General features: G+C 40.5%; 1 protein-coding gene across 1 annotated transcript in view; it reads right to left on the reverse strand.

Annotated features, from left to right (window-relative positions):
- Positions 1 to 7,500, reverse strand: part of LOC119575345 (excitatory amino acid transporter 1-like) — a gene marked incomplete at its 3' end in the record, with an annotated part of 48,442 nt that overhangs the window by 15,542 nt on the left and 25,400 nt on the right.

Genomic DNA, 7,500 nt, shown 5'->3' on the forward strand with positions numbered 1-7,500 from the left:
ACACACACACACACACACACACAACACACACACCCACACACACACACCACACTATATATACGTATTATATATATAGATATATATATATATAGAATATAAAAATATTACCAAGAATACATATATAATAATATTATATATATATATAGATAGATAAGATAGATAGATAAATAGATATAGTTAGATATAGATTAGAGATAGGTAGCTCCCCACATACACATAATATAAATCCAAAAACACACGTGGATTTTCTGAGTCCTACAGATGCTCGTATATATGTCGTCTTGGTTTATATCGGGGCAAGAAATGAAGGCAGCGATCTTCCTCTTCCGCTCGCCCGCGCCCTTCGATAACGTTTATCGGGGGAAATGGCCGTAGAATGGGAACCGATCTCGGCCGAACAGATAGGAATGGACACTCCTAATCACATCCATACTGCACAAGCACAAGCACCACACACACACCACACACACCACACACACCCACACACACACACATCACACACACACACCACACACACACCACACACACACACACACACCCCACACACACAATACTCACACACACCAACCCACAAATCTGGAAAATGAATCCCACTGCTCCTTGTGCAACTGCAGGCAACAACAACCAAAACGGAAAATCCATCTTATATCCTAGATAACGTCAACGACTTTCAAATCCTCATCTTTACAATATAACTGTCCTTTTCTATTTTTCGTATGAACTCAATCCTAAAAACCTACACCTGATAGAAAAATGCATTATCAAACCGTATCTAAAAAGAAACATGAAATAAGGTTGTAAAAAATCGCGAGAGTGGACATGCTAATGAAAAGTTTATCGCACAATACCAGCACTGATTTCGTTTCCATATTTGTCCCATTTTTACAGAAACATATACAACAACAATAAACCACCGACAGCGACACGCAAACTTAACATGAATATATAAAACAATACTGATTTGACATTACTGCACAATCCGATCAAGTAACATTAGATTCATCTTTAGCTGTATGCAATTGAATGATAAATAATGTGACATCATTTGTCCTTAAACAGACCGGAAGTACTTCAGTTGAAAAAACGCGTGTATTTAATTCCGCATTGTGCTCTTGCCCCAGGAAGAGCACGGCACTACCATTTTGCCATGGCCGATACGCTTTACCACTCGGCTGAATTGCATGTCGCATTTTCCCTGGCCCTTAAAGGTCACCTTTTGTCTGTCCCTCTTTCCATTTCATTATTCCTTTCACGGAGCTCCTCTTCAATCTTTGCCTATTTCACTTCAAATTGATCGCATTTTAATCATAAAGTAAAATAATAAATGGTGGCAAATAAGTTAACTCATACAAATAACTCCAGACAAACTGAAAGAGTCCACAACTCACTTTTTTCTAACGTAGATCATCAAAATACAATATTAGCACTGAACAATACTGCTAACACTGTTATTACTCAGTTGGGGGATCAATACTTGCTGGGCCTTTGGTAACTTTGTACGCGTGGGTCCTTTTAACGATGCAAAGTATCCTTTTTAAATTCGCGTGGGGAGATTTTTACTATAAATTATCGTCTGATTTCTTTCCTCGCTCTCCCTTAAGATCTTGAAGCCAACCGTGGAAAGTATGGCAAAAGCACATGAAAAAAATGCATGCATTGCTACTGACAGTGCGAAACTCCCTATTGAGGTGGCGCAAAACAACCTTCATCAGCTTTTCTCAATAGCCCAGACTGGTTTTTTAAATTCTCCGTCATCCTTGCGCTGCTGATGATTTGTCTGGCGCTGATGGCAGGCAAGCGTCTGCTATGGAAACCAAACAGCCGAACTGCTTCTCTTGATGCACGTCAAGGGGTTCACTGCCTAAGGCGCACTCTTGTATGTCCTTAATGATTCAAGAAAAATATTGTGAAATCACTATCTTGATTTTATTTTTCAATTATTAAATGAATTTTTGGGAAACTTTTTTGCTGGCGTCCCTACAGATGATCTTTGGTTTTTAAGCCTATGCATCTTTTTTTCCTCAGATTACCTAATTTTGCATAAGGAATACGTAAACTTTTTCGCGGGTCTTGTCTTCCGATAAGAATAACTATTTAGTATGTTTCACATTTCAGCCGGTCCAGAAACAGCGAGCATTAGCTTCAAGTTATGGCATCCTGCAGGCCTATCCACCGATGCTACTGCTATACTACTATCTAGTGAAACACATTGGCGCGTATAACCACCAGAGCAGAGGCACAGATAGACATGCGTGGCACGGATTAATTATCAAACATGCGCATCCCTTTGAACGGCGTGATAAAGATTACTGGAGGCAAGGTAGGTCAAGCACAGAAGTAATTCTATAAACAAAAGTGAAATTTCCTTTTCGAAAACAAGCATCTTTTTTGCTGGATTATTTTTCCTTGTGGAATTATTCTTGTTCTTAAAGAATTGCATCCCATACTTTCCCCGCTCAAAGGGGATAAGTAAATTAGTAAGTGAAGGAAGGTAACAAAAAGGACGATGAAAAAAAAATAGATGGAAGAATGAGAGAAGAGAGAGAAAAAAAACACTAGGAAGTGAGCCACCAAGAGAGAAATAAAGAAGCCACCCAAGGTGCATGCTGAAGGCTCACCTTAGGATAAGGCCCGAGGACGATTCCCCCCGTGACGCCCGAGCTGGTAGATGGGCGCAGGTTTTGCGGATTGCTGCCTTGATGTCCGCTGGGCTTGCAGGAAAAGCGCGGGCGCGACTGGCGGGCGAGGTTGGGGTAAGTGCGGGGCCGTCGTCCACGTGGAGATCGTCGGCTGGCGTCGTTCGGGGGGAGAGGAGGCCCAATTATCGAGGTGCCGCTCCTGCGTCGTCGGGCCGCTCTCTCCGCCTCCGATAAGGGCGGCCGGGACTCTAAATCGTCACGGAAAATGCTGCTGCAATTTTTCCGTGTATAAAACACAAAAATCCCAAGTGTGATAAGCAAAAAGACGTAACGAATAGCCGGAATAACTTTGATTGAAAGGTAACTTGAGAGCTCGGGAGCGCATTTTTCTCAAAAGTTCTCGAGAGAAACGTCACCACAGATCTGAATGTGCTGCAGGCTGAGATGCAACTGAGATCGATATGGACGGTCGTATCTCCGCATACCACTTTGCCGCGTAATTTCCTTGTGACGAGGGCCCCGGGGATCGCACAAGCGTGTCACCTCTGCTTTGAGGTCCTGGTGGTATCCCGGTCCCATTGCCGCCAAACATTCCTCGTGAAATGACAAGTTTCCCGAACCGCTCCATTTCATGAACAAAAGAATGATTCCGGTTGCAACGCAAAGAAGAAAAAAAGGTCTTGTGCTTCAGAGAAAAATAACAGTTTTGAACAGAAAGAGAGAAAAAAAAGAAGGAACAAAGTCCTGCACAGCTGCACACGTTGAGTAATTGAACTAGCTAACAAATATCTGACGAGAGGGCTGTGCCCCAATTTTTCACATTTGCCAAAAGGAATGCTCGAGTGCCGCGCCGCGCTCGTGATTTTCCGCCGCCATTTTCGTCGCAGATGACCTCGACTACGTCATTGTACTTATCTCGTGCAAACGAACTGCTGAATGAGATCCTTTTTGACAAAGAGTCAAACAAAGAGAGAAAAAATTAAGCAATGAAATCAGTAACAAATTACATCATATATATATATATATATAGATATATACTCTAGTATATATAATATATATATATCTATATATATCTAGATGATATATCTTATATCTATCTATATATAGATATATATGTATTTCTAATATCTATTATATAGCTACATATTATATATATACTGTATATTTACATAATACAGTGTATCTGTCTATTCAGTATATATATACTATATCTATCTTATATTATATATATATCATATATATATATATATATATACATATACCTAGATATACATATATATATATATCTCTATATATATATATGATCTATATATATATATATATATATAGTAATAATATTATACATATATGTATATAATATTATGTATTCTGGCTTGTAGACTTTTTTATGTTTCAATATATATTAACTACTATACATCACATATACAATACGTGTATATGTATATAACAGTATATAGATATATACGCGATATATATATATATATATAATAATATATATATATACATATTATATATACTTTTTTTTTTAATGAGTTCTTTTTAATAAAGAATTAAAACGTCCTGTATATATATATATATATAATATATATATATAGATATCTATATATATATATATATATTATAATGTATATATATGTATATACCTATACATAGACATCCACAGACACATACACAACATACACATACACATACACATACACATACATACACACACACACACACACACACACACACACACACAGAAAAGGTATGAATGAGAATGAATATCTTCACAATACAAAAGATGTATTTCACCGGTTTCGATTATACAGGTACATATATTTATAATACATGTATTTCTGACGAAGATATAATCGAAACCAGTCACTTGTGTGCGCATTTTAAGAGCGATACAAAGCTTCGACACCGTGGAAAGTCGCTGGGTCTCTGCAGTCCCTACAAAATGGCCCTTACAACAAGTCACACGCGATCCAATTGAGTTGAAAATTGGAAGAAATAACGTATTGTCGGTTGCCAGAATGACAAACTTCCTTGCCCAAATAACCACTATTGGTGCAGTCGGTGAAGTGTTGAAAAAGCCAAGTTTTTGGTACGGGGAAATGTACGAACGTCATTGTGTTCGTGATGTCCCAGGGAAATCGAAACATGAGGAATACTGCATACAATGAACGTATCATCCATAGCGAGAACGCATGAAAGGTCAATGGAATGATGACCCAGAGAGTCTCAGAACATAGGAGGTAATCCCCAAAAGTATAAAAATTTTTGGAGGGCATGGCACCCTTTAGGTGTGCCGTCCTTTCAAATCCCTGACACCGTTTTGCTCTATAAACTGCTCAAAATGGGCCCTGGAACACGTGCTGTCCCACGAGACGCGCCCGCGTGCCGGTACTTTCTGGCTCAGATGTTCAAAAAGATTTCCGAAGGAAAAATTATCCCTCGGAAATGTGTGAACTGCCGACAAGACCACAATGCCAATTCTCCATCGTGCACTTACTACCCAAGGGACTGGGAAACAAATGGTAAAAAAGCAGACAGCCTTCCCCCCTTCCCCCAACAAAAGTCCCTCCCAGCCCCGCGCTTTGATGATGTGGGGGAATTCCCACACCTTGCAGAGGTCAACAGTGGTGGCCCCTGCAGAAGAAGCCATGGCACTGGCCAAAGTACCAGCACCAACAGGAGTTAAAGCTCTGTCAATTCAAATATCAGCAACAGCTGCAGCACCAACCCTAGCACCATCTGCTACACCAGCTTCAGCATCAGTTATAGCTCAGCCCTCACTGCAGCAGGACAAACAAGAGTCCAACGGAGAAATTAAGGATCTATTACAAATTCTTACTTCGGCCGGCTGTCGTCAGATGATGTTCAGGTGCAACAGCACAACAAATGGCCCAACAATCTCCACTTCGTTTCGGGACAGGATGTTCACCTTCCTCCTGATCAACATCATCACCCTTGTGGGCCTTGGAATGGTCAAGTATCAATGTCTCCAAGGTAATCCTTGAAATGTATACTTGGAACATAAACATTTTTACAGAAACGCAAAGCACTCTCTCCCCAGTACCTTCACTCTGTAATGTTATGGGTGTTGCTTCAGGAAGTCAGAACTAGTGCCTGTTATGCAAAAATTGCGGGATACAACATATTTGAACAGACCAAACTGCTATCCCTCTATGAGAGGGCTTTGGCATTTAACATAAAGAACTCAATTTCAACGAAGTGATTTGATGACAATCGTGACAACACATGTGTTGATATCTTACATACTGACGGTAAAATCTATCACCATCATTAATGTATACCCATCCCACATGGTAGTGAGGTGGTACCCTAAACCGGGTCCCGACTGCATGGTACACAGTGATACTGTCTTAATGTGTGGTATTTTAATGCTCGCTATCCTCTCCGAGGCTCCGAGGGAAGTACCATTGGGCAAAACGGCAAGGTTTATTATGACTATCTCCAAATACTAGTGACCCCATACACTTTATTATGCCCTCAGAAAAAACTCCTTATCTGGGCGCACACTGGCTATATAACTCTAGACATCATCACCTACAAAGCACTGCAAAAGGTCATCCCACTCTTATTAGGGATCACTGGTCATTAAGTAGACTCTTTTCCTTTTTGCAAAGAGCCCACCCCACCACGCTTCGGTGCCACCTTGCTACTAAATAATGAAGAATCATTGAAAGAATTGCCTGCCCTGGTATGAAGACGTTACTCCTACCCAAGGCCCCCCCCCCCCCTGGGGGGAATCACTTTAATGAAACTCTGTCAAACAAGTTGGTAATATCATATTCAACTACAACCTAAAGCCCGCCAAGCGTGGTTTTATCCCCCAGAGGTAGATGTGCATAAACACTGACAAAAAACCCTTAGATAAAACTTCTTAAAGGCTCAATACGATCTACGGTAATTGCTACGACTTGAGGAAAAACCCTACTTTAGGTAGGACTTGTGTTTTTTAGTAAAAGATCCAATGAAGAATACACATCGAAAATTGAGTAAAGAATTTATGCTGGCGATCAATTGACTCCATGACACCCATGAGTAAGGCATGGAAGGAAATAAGCAAGATGAAAGGTAATACATGCAGTATAACACCCCACCCACATCCAGATAGGGTAGCCTCATCTCTACTTAATAAATGGTGTGAGAACTCCTCTCTTGATAGTCTCCCATTATCCATACATAGGACTCCCTTAAATTAAGCCATAAAAACGAAATTGATTATCAGTGCCACCTCTTAGATGAGGCTGAAATCTCCATACATGGCAGAACTCCTTGCAGGCCAGTAAGACTAGCAAATCTCACTGCACTTACATCATCCAACTTCTTGCAAAGGCACAGGTAAAGGGAAAAATTCATCTTCTTGATCTCTCAACTTAACCTACACAGCAGCACTGCCTACCCTCACTTGGAAACAAGCAACACATTCCAAACCAGGAGGCCTAGATTTGACCAATTTCTCTGACGTCCTGCCTGTCTAAAACCTGTGAAAGAATCCTCCTTACTCGTTTACTCCACCAGATCAAGGACCTGATTCCTCCATCTGTCTTTGGCTTTCAGAAAGGGAGAGGAAGAGTGCAGTACCTAACTGGAAGTAATGCAGTCTTCTTACTTCATATATTTTTAGGAAGTGAGTCATTCGCTAGCGCCTCCCCTACACAATCCCTCCATGAACCTACACTCTTAGAGTTAAGGGCAAGCTTCTGCTATGGTATTAAGATTATCTATCTTTTGAGAAGAGCAAAAGTGGTACCAAAGCCTACAGTGCTTGGGCGAATTAGAATTATGCAACTCCCAAGTGTGATTATTGTCCCCTACACTGTTTAATATACATTGCAAATCTCTGTAT

Source organism: Penaeus monodon, chromosome 7 (assembly GCF_015228065.2).
Source record: "Penaeus monodon isolate SGIC_2016 chromosome 7, NSTDA_Pmon_1, whole genome shotgun sequence".
Lineage (NCBI taxonomy): Eukaryota > Metazoa > Arthropoda > Malacostraca > Decapoda > Penaeidae > Penaeus > Penaeus monodon.